This window comes from Megascapheus bottae, chromosome 18, assembly GCF_031878675.1.
Source record: "Megascapheus bottae isolate mThoBot1 chromosome 18, mThoBot2.hap1, whole genome shotgun sequence".
In the NCBI taxonomy this organism is placed as follows: domain Eukaryota; kingdom Metazoa; phylum Chordata; class Mammalia; order Rodentia; family Geomyidae; genus Megascapheus; species Megascapheus bottae.
The window spans coordinates 14,557,794-14,575,259 of record NC_143526.1 but is presented as its reverse complement, the minus strand read 5'-3'; the positions used below and the strand labels follow the sequence as shown (position 1 = coordinate 14,575,259).

At 44.8% G+C, this 17,466-nt stretch overlaps 1 protein-coding gene and 1 long non-coding RNA gene across 3 annotated transcripts in view; both read left to right on the top strand.

Moving 5' to 3' along the window:
- The first annotated feature begins 360 nt into the window (after positions 1 to 360).
- Positions 361 to 2,723, top strand: LOC150050141 (uncharacterized). Its single transcript, XR_016538704.1, has 3 exons — positions 361 to 430; positions 701 to 821; positions 2,674 to 2,723. It is a non-coding gene; the product is annotated as an uncharacterized LOC150050141 (long non-coding RNA).
- Positions 2,724 to 3,283: 560 nt separating this feature from the next.
- Positions 3,284 to 17,466, top strand: part of Rin2 (Ras and Rab interactor 2) — a 178,030-nt gene continuing 163,847 nt past the window's right edge. Inside the window, exon 1 of one of the 2 annotated variants that reach the window (XM_090351930.1) lies at positions 3,284 to 3,337. The gene's annotated coding sequence lies outside the window, so the exon portion shown is untranslated. Of the gene's footprint in view, positions 3,338 to 12,821; positions 12,885 to 17,466 lie in introns of those variants that run through there. The other variant, XM_090351931.1, reaches the window with a different exon arrangement.

Genomic DNA, 17,466 nt, shown 5'->3' with positions numbered 1-17,466 from the left:
CGCCGTGGGGGCTGGCCCGTCTCCGAGCTCCCACAGCCCGTCGTGGTGCACGGGAGATGGTGGCCGGGGACAAAGGGACGCAGCCGGCACCGGCCTGTCCAGTGGTGCGTCTCCAGCCTGCGTCTCGGACACCCGTCCCCCCCGCCTCCGTGCGCCCCCTCTCCCTAATCTGAAGTCAGCGCTAGCAACCGGGAGGCAGTGCGCCTAAGTCCGAGCAGCCAAGAGTGGGAGGGAAAACAAACAAACAAAAAACCCAAAACAACCCTCCAAGAACAAAACTGGTTTTCCGGGGTGGGGGTGGGGCGCAGAAGGCCGAGGGGGGGAGGGGGGCGGCGCCGAGGCTGTCCGCAGCGCATCCAAGTTTGCCTCGGGTTAGATCAACTTGGGGATTTCAGCCTCTGGTCCGGCCACTACCACGCGAGTAACCGGGGTAAGCTGGGAGGGTGGACCGCAGGAAGGTGGGAGGTACCGGGGAGAGGGGACGGTGAGGTGGTCGGACCTCAGGGGTCGCGCAGGCGCCTAGCTCCTCACCTCCGACACGATCGCCCCTCCCCACCCCGCCGGAGAGCTCCTGGGGTGGGCAGGGGGTGGGGAGGAGGGGGTGGCTAGCGCCGGGCTGGGGGGTGGAGTGGGGTGGGGGAAGGCCGGAGGCAGACACAAAGCCTTTTCCTCCTTCTCCACCCCTCTCTCTCCTCCCCAGCCCCCTCTTCTTCCTGATCCTCCTGGGCGGGGGAGCCCAGCCCCGCGCTCATCCTCCGCTGAGCCCACCGCTCGCGTCCCCCCGGCCTCCGGGGACCTGCCGGGAGTCACACGCCCGAGAGGTAAGGGGAGGCGGCAGCGGAGACCCCAGCCCCTGTTGCCCGCACCCTGCGCGCCCAGGGTCAGCCCCCGGGGGTCCTCCCGGGTCGTGGGGTGCGGTGGGAGGCCCGGGACGAGCTCTGGGGGGATTCGAGATGCCAGGATGGAGGCCGGGGTGACGTTTCCCCGCGCCGGGCGGCCCCGGGTCTACGACGGGTCACCGGGCGTCCTCGGCTGACCTCTGCAGGGGGCTGGGAGGAGAGGCCGCCGCTGGGGGTTGCGGAATGGGGGGCTCGGGAGGTGGGGTGGGGGGGTGCAGATGTGTGCGCGCGCACCAGAGTGGGGCTGGAGATGATGATGATGATGATGATGATGATGATGATGATGATGATGATGATGATGATGATGGTGGTGGTGGTGGTGGTGGTGGTGGTGGTGATTTTCTTTGAGGAGCTCCCCTGGAGCTCGGACGCAGAGCCCCTGCCACCCCAAGTGTCTTTACCCCCCTTGGGGAACAAGTTCACTAAAGGACAGTGGGCCAGTCCAGGCACGAGGGACGGGGTGCTTGTGTTTTGGTAGTGACTGATAACAGTGCTGTGAGTGGAGGTGGAGTCCTAGGTTCCAGTCCCAAAGGGTTCCGGCTACATTCCCTCTCCTTCCCGTGTCCTCCCCCTCCTCCCCAGCATCCACTCGTGGCATCCACCCACTAAGGATGAGGCGCCCCTGAGACTCCTGAGAAGTGTTAGGGCTCACAGACATTCGGCTTTAAAGCCTGTGGTAATGTTGCTAAGAAGTCCCGGGTCCAGGTCGGCTCCCCTCTGGGCCCTGAGAGGCGCCTCCCCTGTCAGGGCTCTGAAATCCCACAGGACTTTCTAATTCACAAGAGGCAGCCCACAAACCCACACTGTGTAGTGGAACTCGCTGGCAGGATGTGGGTGTGTTGTGATTTGGTCTCTCACTGGAATCAGTGAGGAAGCTGCAGAGCGCGCACCCATCCACAGGAGTCTGTAAATATCCAAGCAAAAAATAAACACTTGGCAGCACCTAGTCTAAGACAATATTTTGTAAAAGAAATATATCTATATTATACATAGATATATAATATATATGTCCCCATGCTAAACAAAGTATCAATACTTTAGATAAAGACAGGTTACTGTGCCCCCCCCCCCTTTACCTAGGTTGACAATGGAATACAACACATTGGGCAACTGGGTGTTCATGGTTACTTTTGTGAACATGACGGCTTTGTGAACCTTTGTCCCTGTTCTGAGGGGAGGATGGTCTGCTAGGTGTGTACACAGGCTCTTGTCTTAGCTTCAGGCTCTTATATTCTTCAAGGCTTCATGCTCTGTACTTGACATAAGTGACCCTGGACCGAGAGGAGCCTGGAGCTGGAAAGACACATTGCATTTGGAATTTGGAAAGAAAGCCCTGGACTGGAGCTTTGGAGGAAGGGGAGGGGAGAGGAACTTGCTTTCCTGGAGCCGGAAAACTTTCTTTAGCTGGAGACATTCTCCTTTTAGATAAGGAGACTTGACTTCCTCTTGGTTGTCTGGTGTGCTTGCAGAGAGAGAGCATTCCAGCAGTTCTCTTCTCCCCATCCACAGCCTTCCCCCCAGCATACGTTCTCTAAACCCAAGGACTACTACTTACCCTAAAGTTCCCTTCTAGATCTCTAGTATCAACCTTTTGTACAGATAAATCATTTCTCCGGTCAAGGGTGTGTTACACGCTGAGGTCCATAATAAAGCAGTCTCTGTCTGTCTGTCACTATCTCCTGTACTGGGTTTTGAACTTAGTGCCTTTAACTTCCTAAGCAGGAAGTCTACTAACTTGAGTCATACCCTCATTTTTTAAATTTATTTGTTTTAGGCAAGAACTCACATTTTTGCCCAATTTCAGCCTGAACGACAATCCTCCTGCCTATGAGATAACAGGTATGACCACCACACCTAGCTAACCTGTATCCAGGCTGACCCTTTTTCTAGATCTCTGCCTTTCAAGTAGCTGGGATTACAGCTATGGTTGTGAGGCACTGCATCTAGTTCCTTATGTTGTTTTGATATAGTGTACAACTTCCCTTCTACACCCAGCCCACCTAATGCTCTTCTTAACAATTTCAGTAAGGAACTCTTCCCATCTTCCTCCTCTCTTCCCTGGCATAGTGCCTCCCTCTGCCCATCAGAATCCTTGTGTGGGCTTTTCACTTCCAAGCAACATGTCATGGACTCCACTTACCCATTGTCTATGGTCCAAAACCAAAGTATAGTCTTGCCACTAAAAAAGTGTGTGCTGCTTGAATGAATGAAAAGTATCTTTATGCCAAAGCATTTTAAGGAGATATGCTGCAAGAAATACATCTTTTTGACTGTAATGGCCTCTAAGGCAAGCAGATTGAATTTTTATAGTTCTGTATAAGATACTTTTCTAGTTAGTGACTCAGTTGTTTCTCACAGTAATCTTAGTTCTGTTTTATAGGTGACAAGATGGAGGCCTAGAAGGGTCAAAACACCTGAGTTGGAAGCCAGGACTCCAGGTAAGAATCATTTTTGCTAAACCTCAGCAGACCTTTAGCAAATCAATAGACTTGTAAAGACTTGCTAAAGGCAGACTCCAGACAATGTGGTCTAGAGCAGAAATTACCAAGCTGTGTGTTAGCAGCAATTTTACTGGATTTACTTACTAGGGTTATGGTCATAAAATATGTCAGGGGTATCCTAATGGAAAGCTGGTTTTTTCCAGCAGGATTTCAGAATCTTTGCAAGTAAAACATAGTCTGGTACTCTAACTTTATTTGGCCACAGAAAATCTTCTAGACACAGTGCTGTTATAAGAAGTCTACCTGTAGAAGTTGTTTTTGTGGGTCCCATGTGGCATGTGGTCCTCTGGGTATGAAAAAATGTTTTCTGGACATTCAGAAGTCATAGTAACTTTGGAGTCAATTGTTACTTTGCTAGTTCTGTGCACTGGATTGACATCACTTGCCTAGGGTTTGGTCAGATCTGATGTTCTAGAACTGTCTTCCTTTGCCCATATTCCCTTCTATTTTAGCTAGCCTTTCCAACTCTTAAGAGTATTTCAAATGTAGCTATGCACATGAGATGGAAATTCCAGAGCTTCTATACTGAGATCACTATTAACTATAATTAATGGCAAAAATAATAATTATTATTTGCAGAACAAGGATGGAACCAACCTAGGTCCCTGTAAGCAAGCATTCTGCCACTGGGCTACCCCCCACAGCTGGAAAGAAAGCACTGTTTCATCTTTGTTTCCTCATCTCTGATTGTGTAGATGCACCTAGTTCTCCTGTTTCCTCTCCTTTTCTCCTGGAGACTGGCTCTATGGATTCTCTAGGGCCTTAGTGTGTGCATTTCTCATGAAAAGATAGCAAGAGTCTCGGAGGGACTCAGGTCTGGAACAAACAGGTATCTATTATTCCTCAGCCCCACTTTATATGCACCCATGTTTGAAATTAGTTGCTCCCAAATCAGTCTAACCAGCAATGTGCTGTTATGCACTCTTCACACATCAGAAAACTCAGATCTTCACATGCCATTAAAGAGTTGGTGAAGAGGAGTAGTGGAGTCAGAATTGTGGGGACTCAGAAGTGTGGAGCTGGGTGTTTCATGCCTATAATCCTAGATACTCAGCAGACTGCCATTCAGAGGATTATGGTTTGAAGCCACCTTAGGTAGAAAAGTCCAGGAGACTGTCTCCAAATAATCCAACAAAAGGTGGGCTAGAGGTTTGGCTCAAATAATAGAGTAATTACCAAGATAGCAAATTGAGCAAGGAAGAGGCCTTAAGTCCAAACCTTGGTCCTGGCAGAAAAAAAAAAGAGGGAGTAGGGGAAAAGATAGAGATGAGATAAGGGGGTAGGGGGGAAGATATTGGAGAGTGAGAGAAAAGGGGAGGGGGAAGAGGGTAGAGGGAAAAGGAGAAACAGAAGGAGAATGAGAGAGCTATGGGATAATGGAGGAACCCTAGGTGTACTTTTGTGGATTTAACTTTCATTTGGAGGCATTTCTAGGCCTCCAAGGCAGAGCATTGTATCTCAAGATTTGTTTCATAGTTGTTGTTTTTTTCTTTTCTTCAAGGGTGGAAAAGCAATTCTCATTCAGAGAAGCACTTAGAATAGGAGTGTTTTGCAAAAATATGGGCCTGTCAGGTGAGGTGGGTGGAGGTACCCATGGAGGGTGAGGAGACTATCAATCACGCTAGTGGACAGGTGTGGATCCCTGGAGTTCAGAGTCAGCACGCACATTTGAATGCTGTACTATGTGACCAGAGAAGAGGGTAAAGAGGAAATACTGAGGGTGAATTTTAAACCCGCTGAGTTGAGAAGTCTGTACGTCACCTAGCAGGAAACACAGGGAGTCACAAAGACATGGTGGGGAGCAGTCCATGGTCAAGAAAGGAGTCAAGGCAGAAAGAAGCCTGGAAGCCTCCTGAGCCTGCCGTTTGGCTAGTGAAACAGACACTCTTCTCACTCTTCTCACAGAGGAAAATAGACTCATAAGGTATACAAACTTGGCAATTTACCAAAAGTAACCAAGCTAAGTCTTACACAATCTCCCATATAAACAGGAAGCTTGGATACTTTAGGTGTAAGAATGTAAATACAAACAAAACCTCTGATTCTTACTTAATGGAGTATGCACATCATTTTATGATTTTTTTCTATCATATTCTATAATGAGACTAAAATTATTTTTAAATAATGTTTTTTAAGTACTTTTTTAACTGTGTTCTAAGTTATAGGCAACAGTGCAGACAAAAAACACAACAGAATGATGATATTGAAGAAAGCAAAAATGTTGAGAGATCTTATGATACACTATTTCATATCCTATCACTTTTATATATATTAGCAGTAACCAGAGAGAATATTATGGTACTGTGTCTCATTCTTCTAAAATAAATGTATTTGTACAAAAAGGAAAGTCTGGTGGGTGTAGAGGGAAAATTGTGGAGCCAGGGACTAGGAGAAAGAGCCCGGGCTAGAGATAAGCTGGACAGTCTAGAGCCTTCATCCTGCTAGCTCCCCAGCATCACTAGTGCAATTGATTAGGAGTCTGCTGAGAAGGGGACAGAGACATCCGACTTCAATAACCATTTGCAAAAGGATGCAAGAACACTGTCCCATCATGATGGAATAAATGGCTAAGAAACAGGATTTCCTGTAGCAGAAACTGTTTGGAAACTTGTTCATAGTTTAGTAGGAGTTTATAGAAGAGATTATGAAAATCATGTTTGATTTTTCTTTTAAATGAAGCTATGGACAAGGTAGCCTGAGATAACTTATTTCTGGGTATTTAACTCCTTTACTAGCATTGAATAGCTACCAAAGCTAATGGTTCCCTGATGGAGAACTCCTGGTTTAGTTGTGTAAGAAAGCTTATGAAAGTATGTAGGTTTATTTTTCTACTATCTTTAAAAATGATTTAAATGAAATTGTTGAGCTTTATGGAAGCCAAATGAGAAACAAACCCAAAAGAGGTTCTAATGACTACTATTTTTGTTTGATGGGACCATGCCATTGGCCGTACATAGGGGCAGCAACCTTCCAGTTGCTTGAAATTCTCAGTTTGAGCCATTCTAAAACTCAGACTTGAGCCAGGCACCTGTGGATAATGTCTCTAACCCTAGCTACTGAGGTGGTTGAGATTTGGAAATGTAAGATCGAGGATCTCAGTTCAAAGGTGGTCTGGACAGAATAGTCTGTGAGCCTACTTATCCAATTAACCAGCAAAATACTGGACTGGGGGAGGCATGGTTCAAGTACTAGAATGTCAGCCATGAGCAAGAAGACCAAAAGAAGCAAGATCTAAATTACAGGGACATAATAAATTGTACAGGTCTCTAGGCATTCACATACAATGAGACCAAAAGGAGGATAACTCTTAAGAGAGGAACAGAAAGGCACAATGCATTTGTGCATCTGATCATACAAAATAATGTTTATTGAAATAAACTCCAGGAAATGAAAACAAGAGCCCCCTCCCTCCTCTGCTGTTTTTGTTTTCTTTCCTCTTTGTTTATATTCCTTGGGGTATGTCAGGGGAAGCACAGAAATGGAGGGACAGAGGGTGAACAAATGCAGTAGTGGTACTTACTAGATAGGATGTTGAAAGTGAACTATATAATTTGTGGGTGGGAATGGGAGGGAAAAATCTGTGAGAGAGCCAAGGAAGAGATATTATGCCCAAAAAGAAACGTACTCTTTACCTGACATGTAAACAGTAACACCTCGAACATCAGCTTTATAATAACAATAATTTTTTTAAGGTCAAAAGAGATCATGAAGCCCTGAATGAGTAAAAGCCACAGTCCTGGCACAATCAGATGGGAAATATTTCCTTTTTCACTTTTTTTTTTTCTTCTGCCAGTACTAGGGCTTGAACTCAGGGCCTCTGCTTGCTCAGGTGGCTTGCTTTCTCACAGCTGTCAGTCTTCCACTTCCAATCTGGCTTTTGGGTTCTAATTGGAGGTGAAGTCTCCAGACCTTTCCTACAAGACTCTGTACTCTCGAATAGCTAGGATCATAGGCGTGGACTACCAACGTTGGCTGTTTCCCCATTTTTTAAGGAGTAAACTCATTTTAACTGTGCATATTTTGTCTTGGGGCTTGAACTCAGGGCCTGGGCACTGTCCTTGAGCTTTCTCAAGGCTAGCACTCTACCACTTCTCGATTTTTCTGTGTATGTGGTACCAAGTAATCGAACTCAGGGCTTCATGCATGCTAGTCAGGCACTCTACCTCTAGGCCACACTCCTGGACCCTATTTTACACTAAATTTTAACTGCATATATTTATGCTAAATGGGCTAAATGGGCTAAAGAGATATTTTGGTTTCCATAGACAGAAATGCTTTAATTGCCAGGTCAGGAATCTAAAATTCAGAAAGCTGAGCATTTTTGTTATGTTGAATAGTTACATTCACTTCAGTCCCTTTAAAAAGCATATTTTCTTTACTAAACTACGTGTCACAATTTTCCTCCTAAGTAGCTATTTCCCAATGCATTCTCTCTCTCTCTCTCTCTCTCTCTCTCTCTCTCTCTCTCTCTCTCTATATATATATATATATATATATATATATATATGTATTTTTTTTTTTTTTTTAAGGAATGCTGGCAGATGTCCTATGCATTAACTGTCTAGGTAGGATTTCACTTGAACTTTGTGTCTCTGGAGGTCAGCCAAGAGAGCCAAGAGCCCACACCTGGCAACAGTGCTATACAAACAGCAGTCATGCCCGTACAAGATTAGAGCCAGGTGCACCTAAACTCATGCAGGTGGGGACACTCAGCACTCAGCAGCAGCCTGCCCAGACTTTTCTCAAAAGCGCTGGGTGGTCTCATCTTTTTGACGTCATCCAGAAGCGTCTCCCTTTTCCTAGGTGAATGTTTCTTTAGTGGCTTCTGTGCATAGGAAGTTCTTCGGAGTCTCAGAGAACTTGCCCTTCGTATTTTCTTCAAATATCTATGGATTACCATTTCAGTTTATTTGGAATAACCTGGCAGGCCGTTCCTTAAGGAAGATGGAAACTTCACCTTTCCCCTCCAGTACTTAGCCCTTAGGTCCAGCACCTTTTCCTTCACGAACTGCCTTTCTCCAGCTCCAGGCCCCATTTGCTACATTTGAAAGGGTAAGTCCCACTCTACTTTAGGTCCTAGAGAATTCACTCTTTTGTTTTTTCAACCAACTTTTCTTCCCTGGGGTTTGTTTGGAATCATATTCAGCCTAGACACTAATTGTGGGGGTGAGGGGAGAAACAATAGTTTTGCGTTCTCCTTTACGTGCCAGTTCTCATCACTGAATTAAAGGCTGAAGGCCTTGTGAGTCCTGGAACGGCGTATGTGCACGGGTCTCTGGGCTGCCTAGAGACAGACACATGGATCCCCTAGAGACTTGGGCTTCAGGTTTCAGCACTGCTGGGGGAAGTACAAGGGCGTGGCTGGCTCCAAGGTTCACTGGCTTCAAGGACTTTGTAGCCTGGCAAGGGATAAGGACAGACACAGGCAAAGACAGGTCTGTGTGGGCACTTCCTGACTTGGAAAACAGACATACTTGCATGAACTTGAAATCTTCTTAATTCAAGGTCCTTGTTACTTTCCTTTGTAATGGTTTTTCCACGTGGCAACTTAAGGGCAGATTCTGTCTTTTTATAAAAGCCCATATCTCCTCTCCCCCCAGCCCCCATCCCTTCCTTTATGGAGCAAACACAGAAGTGTTAGGTTGCTATGGCCCTTGATTGGACTAGTTTTTTGTTGTGTTGCTGCTTTGCTTTATTTTTGGTGCCAGTACTGGGCCTTGAACTCAGCCTGGGTGCTATCCCTTAGTTTTTGTTGTTTTTTACTCAAGGCTAGCATTCTACCACCGGAGCCACATTTCCACTTTGGGCTTTTTTTTGCTAGTTAATTGGTAATCAGTGTATTCATGCACTTTGAAACTCCAATCCTCAGCTCCTGGCATTGCTCAAATAATAGGCTATGGGAGGAGACTCCATCCTGTGATTGTTAAGACTTCTATGAACTGTGTGAACAAAGGGGTCTTTGGAGGGAGGGAGTAGGTCTTTGTGTGATTGCAGTTATTTCCTTCAGCGTGGCTTCCACAGAACTTCTTAACAGCCCTGGGTTGAGTGAGATCTGGTGTATGCATCCCCTCCTGGGCAGTGCTCCCCCTCCCTCATCCCACACAGTGGAATTTCGCTTTGGCAACTATTCATGGGATACCCCACCCATTCTTCTGGATTCTAGGATTCCTGCTTTGAAATCTGGTTGTATACTTGGCATCACAAACATTTCCCTGGTAACATCTCATAGCCCAGTTGTGCCTAATACTTGTAGCCATTGTCCCTTGCCCAACAGCTTACAGTCTTTGGGCTCCATACGTGATCTAAGTTAAAACAGCTAGGAAAGGGCAGAGGTGGGGTGGGTTTCCAGATATCTTTCTACTCAAGGACTTGTCATTCTGCCCTGAGCACCTACAAATTATCGCCAGTGGGAAGACTGTGCAAGCTGTGGTGAATGCATTCACTGCTGTTACTCAGTGATAATTGGGTTCTTGGCAGGCTTGATAAGCATGGTGTCCAAGAGCATGGAGGATGCTGGGAGAAGGGCCATGCTACTCATCAGGTTCCACCTTGGCTCTCAGCTGGATTGTGGGATGCAGAAGGAGAGAGAGATAGGGAGACTGGAGTATGGGTCCCTGGCAGGCTTTCAGGCCCAGAAAGGAGGCGAGAATGGCCCATGTAGAACATGTAGAGGACAGCTTGGGACAGCATCATCACCTACAGAATCAGAAATTAGACAGTGGGGAGAGGATGGGCAGGAACAGTTTAATCTACAGACGAGTACTCAGGTCCTACAAGGATGTGACCTTGAATTCAGGGCCTGGGCACTGTCTTTGGACACAGTTTTGCTCAGGGCTAGTGCTCTGCCACCTGAGCCACAGCACCATTACTGGCTTTTTCTGTGTATGTGGTACCAGGGAATCGAACCCAGGTCTTCCTGCATGCTATGCAAATACTACCACTAGACTATGCTCCCGGTCCCTTCTCCTTTAAGACAATTACAAATAGGAAATTTGTGTTTAGCTTCATTTGTTTTGGTGCTGATACTGGGGATACTCAGGGTCGACACTCTTACCTCTTGAGGCATACCTCCATTTCTGTGTTTTTGGTGATTAATTGAAGATAACAGTTACATGGACTTTTCTACCTGGAGGCTGGCTTGAACCAAAATCCTCAGATCTCAGCTTCCTGAGTAGCTAAGATAACTGGTGTGAGGCACTGTTTCCCAGCTGTAACAAATTCTATTCTATTTGCTCACGTTCATATACAGTCCTCTGACGTTCTTTTCTCTATCCACCTTCCCCTCTTGAATAAAGCCTAGTTTTCTGCTACAGATTTGTGTACTCTTAATGTTTGTTGGAAATCTTCAATATAATTATAAGATGCCGATAGGATAGGTAAATGTCCTTCATGGAAATAGTTTTCTGTTGCTGTTCAGTTGCAGGGTCTCTGCAGAGTGAGTACTAATGAGCTGTAGGATGGAGAATGTTTTGAGAACATTGGACTTAAGATCCCAGGAAATGTGAAACTGAAAAGAATTCATAAATCACAGGAGGGCACAGAAACACCTACTTTCCGGTTGTTATTTGTTAAATCCTCTCCTCATATGTGTGCGCACATCGACACACAAGCATTTGTGTCTACAGACGTCTTTCCACCTCCATGCCCATCTCTGAGGAGTGGGATCCAACATGAGAATCCTTCCACTTATACATCATCGGTAGGAATTCCATGCATGTGCCATTCTCAGCCTGCAGCAGCGAGGAGGTGGTGTTTGGGGAACTCAATACCACACTCAGGACCATGTGCCATCAGATGAGATGTAAAATATTTTGGATCAAGCTCTCAAGGAGTTTCATGATAACGTCTAATTTGAGCTACAGGTATAAGATGGAAACCATCTATTTTTCAGTTCTTCCCCACTAAGATTTTTTCCCCCAGCTAGTTAAAGGATCAAGAAGGATCATAAAAATAGTTATTTCAAGAGAAAAACCAATCCCTTATAACAATGAAAAAGAGGGATAGCACAAAAAGAAAATTGAGCTGCTATTTTCTCATAGTCCATTTAAACTTCTAAGTCAGAGTTGATTTTCAACATTCTTGGGGATTATTTTTTATTTCCCATGAAAAAGCATTATAATGAAACTTGAATGGTTTCCAGGAAAACTGTACTAAAGTTTTCCAGAGACTTGGTCTAAGAAACAAGTCTTCATCTAAGAAACAAGATTTGCTAGTTTGTAGGGATTATGAGCACTGTAACTGCTAAGCACACATTTTTCTTCTGAACTTTACCCCTATCCTCAGGATTATGATTTCTGTTTCAGTATAGCTCAGACCGGCCTTGACCTCATGACTCATTTGCTTCAGCTTCCTAAATGCTGAGACTATAGGTGTGAATCATCATATGCATACGGCACCTATGACTTCTCTTCCTCTTTCTCCTCATTCTTCACCTTGCCAGATAGAATCTAGATTTCACACATGCTAACAAAGTGTTCTACCACTGAACTATATCTCCGAACCCCTGGAAATATTTTCTTCGAACAAATAAATACTCTAGAAGCAGAGAGAAACATAAATACAGCAAAATAGTGGAGTTTTATTGTGTGTGTGTGTGTGTGTGTGTGTGTTTAACTGGAGTGTGGTTTTGGGGTTTGAACATAAAGACTTTGTCTTTGCTAGTCAGGAGCCACACTTTCAGCCCCTTTTTGCTTTAGTTATTGTTCAGGTAGAGTCTTGAGTTTTTGTTCACAGCTGGCTTTAGTCTGAGAGCCTTCTACCTTAGTCTCCTGAGAAGTGAGCATTACAGTTGTGGGCTACCATGCTCAGCTTATAACAGAAAGTTTTTTTGTGCCAATCCTGAGGCTGGGACTCAGAGCTTCACGCTCTTGCTCAGTTTTGTCCTTTCAAGACTAGAGATCTATCACTTGAGCCACAACACCTCTTTAAGCTTTTTGCTGATAATAGAAGATAAGAATCTCATCTATTTTTATGCTCAGGTTGGTTTTAAACTATGATGTGCAGATCTCAGTTTCCTGAGTATCTGGGATTATAGGTATGAGCTACCAGTGCCCAGCTGCAAAATAAGTGTTTTGAAGGTTGATGATCTGAAGTAGATAATCAATGGTATGATTTATGATATGACATGAGACCAGGAGTAGAACACTATATGACTGCTTAGGTCACATGACTCTGGCCCTGCATAGACCTGTGTCACATGAGACACACCCTACCCAAAAGCACCTGGAGACCCAAGGGAATAATCACCACACCTCAGAGTAGCTGACATTCCTATATGCCAAACTCTTCTGAGGGCATCATCTGTGCCCACCAAGCTTGTGGGGAATTACATTGCATGTCAAAACCCACCCCCCCATACTTGCAAAATAGTAATATCTGCCCTCTTTTATCTTCATTTATAGAAACTGAGGCACAGAGGTGAAGTAACCTGCTTAGAAAGTTCAGTTTCAGAAAGATGAAGAAACTGAAGTTGCCATAATCCAAAGTAGGTCTCTCCAAACCAGGTCTCTTCAAACCAGGTCTCTTCAAACCAGGCCCCAGCCTCTACACCATTCTGTCCTGTCTCTAGGATTATCTCTGCATAGAACCATAATGTGCATTCATTTCCTAGGACTGTGTAGCTGAAGATCACAGTCACAGTGACTTTAAACATAATTGTGTTGTCTCATAATTCTGGAGATACAAAGTTCCAAATCAAGGTGTGGGTGGTGCCATGTTCCCTTCCTAAAGGTGGCAAGGGACTTGCCAGGCCTGCCAAGCTTCTGTAGCCCCAAGGATTGCTTGGCTTATGGGTGACAGAATGTAGTTCTCTAGCTTCATGTAACATTGTTCATCTGTGTCTTCATCATGCCTTCCCTGTGGGCATATAATGATTTCATCTTAACTTGGCTAAATCTGTACATCCCCTACTTCTAAATGAGGGTGACAGTTTGTGGTAATGGAAGAACCACAGCATATCTTTCTCAGGTGTGTCATGGTTCAACTCACATCCAGGATAAAACAAAAGATTGATCCAGTAGCCAGGAAGTACCTTTCAAGCAGACAATGGGGAAGTAGAGCTGGGGTGTTCTCAGTGGTAAGTATAGAAAGTATCTGATATGAATGCCTCCATCCTGCCCTGGGTAGCCAGAGGTCTCAGATGGGTACAATAGCTTTTAGACCCTCTCCAGAGTGTAAAAAGGCAGAGAAAGGGAAATGAAGGCTTGAGGAGATGAGGTCTTTTTTCTTTTTTAATTGTATTTTATTGTCAGGATAAGTGGGTAGTTCTTGGCCATTGTTTTGGTGACATACTGTTCATTGAACTCTGGTGGCTAGTTTCCACAATCCTCTCTTACTGGTACTGGTACATAGCAGGCTCATGTCTTTGGGGCCCTATGTTTTCTTCCTGCTGGCTTCAGGTGCTTGAGAGGCCCCATGACCCTTCTGGGAAATCAAATAGTAAAATTTCAAAAATCCTAGTGGTGCATGGTTTTAGATCACAATCACCAAAAGTCATATCATCAATTTACACTGTTAAAAATGACCAAAATGGAAGGAACATTTTTATTTTGTGCAAAACTCACCGCTGTGCCTTATGTGCTCTTGGGTCTGCCTCCCTGCCTCCCTCCCTCCCTCCCTCCCTCCCTCCCTCCCTTCCTTCCCTTCCCTCCCTCCCTCCCCTCCCCTCTCTCTTTCTTTCGTGCTATTACTGGAGCTTGAGCTTAGGATGCCATGCTGTTCCTTGGCTTTTTTATTCAAAATTGGCACTCTGCCACTTAAGCCACATACTTGCTCGGTTCCTACAACCTAACCGTGACTAAGGTTCTGTCTGATGGGACAGTTGCTGTCAGCCAGCATCCATAGGCAGAGGTTGAAGGCCTTTGCCTCTAGAAAAGTGGAAAAGAAGGAGTTCATGCATCTTAACTCAGCATATATAATGTGTCCAGAAAATGGTTTGAATATCATTTTTTCCTTCCTTTCCTACTCCAACTGGCCAAATACCATCCAGTTTTCGGAGTCAAGTCTTGAGATAGCATGGGGACTGGTAGAGTCTCATGGAGAGTTCCACACAACGGAACTATGATTTCTGTTCCCAAAGGAAGTCAGACAGGTAAGAATGTAGACTGGGAACATAGTTTTTTCCTTAGAACATCGTACCTAGGATAAAAGTGATCATTTCGCAACCAGAGAAGTAGGGGAGAGATCAAGAGCCAAGGATTGCAGAAAAATATTTTCCATAGAGAGAAAAAGCCATGCTTTCTCCTTTGTTTTCTGCCACTGTGACAATGTAAAGGAATTAAGAATGCCTGTACAAATCTTTGCTACGCTACAGGAGGACAGAAGGAAGGGGGAGCTATTCATTTCCCACCACCTCATGATCTGAGTACCATTGATGCCGTCAGCCTAACAAGGTTGAATGGAGAGCTACTTCCTGAATCTCCTCGGCCATCACTCCATTCCATCCCATTGTTGGCTCTTGTGAGGTTGATGCTATAATAAATAATAGGATTTTGTGTTTACCCCCCCCCATGGGCATGTAATCCTAGCTACTCAGGAGGCTGAGATATGAGGATCAAAGTTCAAAGCCAACTCTGGCACAAAAGGACCTGAGACTTTTATCTCCAATTAACCTCTAGAAAATGGGAAGTAGGGCTTGGCTCAAGGGTAGGGTGGTAACCTTGAGTTGAAGAGCTTTAGGGACAGAGCTCAGGGCGAGTTCAAACCCCATGACCCCCCCACACACTATATACATATATATACATATACATATATACGTATATATATATACATATACATATATATATATATATCCCCTCTGCTTGCTGATTTCAGACAATTTTTTTTTTGGAAACAAGATGGCTGCCAGGGGGCTGGGAGTTTGGCCTAGTGGTAGAGTGCTCACCTAGCATGCACGAAGACCTGGGTTTGATCCTCGGTACCACATATATAGGAAAAGCTGGAAGTGGTGCTGTGGCTCAAGTGGTAGAGCTCTGGTCTTGAGTAAACCTAAGTATAGTACTCAGGCCTTAAGTTCAAGCTCCAGGACTGGGGGTGGGATGGGGGAATGATGGCTGCCAGAGAATACTGGGATTGTTGAGTGTTGGTTGGACTGTAGGGAAGAATTATGGGTAATGTTTGGAGAACTATCTGGCAGCTCTGAGATGGATTTTTTTTTTTTTTGCTAGTCCTCGGCCTTGAACTCAGGGCCTGAGCACTGTCCTTGGGCTTTTCTCAAGGCTAGAGCTCTACCACTTGAGCCACAGCACCATTTCTGGCTTTTTCTATCTATATGTGGTATCAAGGAATTAAACCCAGGTCTTCGTGCATGCTAGGCAAGCATTCTACCACTAGACCAAACTCCTGGCCCCTCTGAGATGGATTTTGACACAAGGACTGAGCATGTATGGATGGTACATGGCTGGTGCTGGACTTCTCACTGACCACCTTGTAGCAATGATGATGACACTTAAGGAAATGGTAAAGCTGGAAGGAAGAGGATTTACTATAGTAAAGACTTCCATTTTCTATGTCTTAGCTTTATGAGCTTATGAACCCAAGCAAAGGAGTGGAGGAGGCTAGCTCCCTGCATCTGGAATATGAACAAGAGCTGTGGGTTACAAGTCCCTAGGTGGCAGTTTCTAGCATCCAGCTCGGAAGATACTGTCCTAGTGTCAGCAGGGTACAAAATTTTATGTGTATGTTGTTCCAAGTCTTTGAAAACATTGTAATGGATTAGATGCCACCATTTGGAAATGCAATTTTATACACATATCTTGTCATAGAAGGGACAAGAGGGCTGTACATACAGGAGATGGTTTTAATACCATGTTTGCGTATATCCCTTTAGGCCATATTTTACTAGCTACAACCCAACCACATAAACCCTCCCCATACACAAAGATGGAAGGGTGCTGTATGAGACTCCATATGCACACGTTTTATGTGGTTATGTAGACATGGCTTATGCTGTCTAGGAGAGAGAGAGCACTGATGATGATTGTGAAGTGGGTGAGTTTCTGGAGGCTGAGCAAATGCCTGTGTTCTAACCCTAGACATTTGGAGGTCAGTTTAGAAAAACAGCAAAATGACATCAGCCTGAAACTCTTTGTGTGCTTTCCCATGGGTTTATGAGCCAGGCAGAAGACTGCAAGGAGAGCTAATGCTCTGGGTTCCAGGTCTTCTGAGAAAGAAATTTCCAGGGTCCCATTGGAAATCTTCATTAAAGCTTGCAACTGTAATTCTCTTTACAGGTAGGAATGTGAAGCCTAGATTAGCAGTGATGCTGCGTCATCAGAGAAGCGTGACAGTGCGATGGTCGTAAAGTGGTTACTAAATTTGTCTTTTTTTTTTTTTTTTTTTTTTTTGGTGTGTATGTGTGTCAGTACTAAGGCTCAAAATCAGGCCCTGAGTTCTGTCCCTTAACTTCCTGGGTTTTTTGTTTTGTTTTGGCAGTCCTGGGGCTTTTCAACGCAGGGCCTGAGCACTGTCCTTAGGATTTCTCAAGGCTAGCTCTCTACCACTTGTGCCACAATACTATTTCCACCTTTTCCTGTGTATGTGGTACCAAGGAGTTGAACCCAGGGCTTTATGCATGCAAGGTAAGCACTTTACCACGAGACCACGCTCCCAGCCCCAAGTTCCTGAGCTTTCTTTGGTCAAGGCTAGTGTTTTACCACTTTTTTGGTAGATAAAAGTCTTACAGACTTTCCTGAACCACGATTCTCAGAGCTCCTGAGTAATGGAGCACATTTTTAAATTTTAAAAATCTGTTTAATTATTTGGGTCACCCCATCTTTGTCTAGACTCTTCATATGACCAGAATCTGTGGACTCATATTAGTCAAGGAATAGAATGGAGAATTACAGGAAAATTACTCGTGAAATAGTCAATGGTTTGATCACACTACATTGATTTGCCTGCATCCCACTAAAGCTTTTGAGGAAAAGATCTAGATGGAGCCTATTTATCCTTTGCTGTGTGCTCCAAGCTTAACTCAATTTGAAGCATAAAATATGTATCAAAATGTTGATGGTTACAATGTCACAATTAACATTTAACAGTTTATAAAAATAATTGTTGGATTTGGT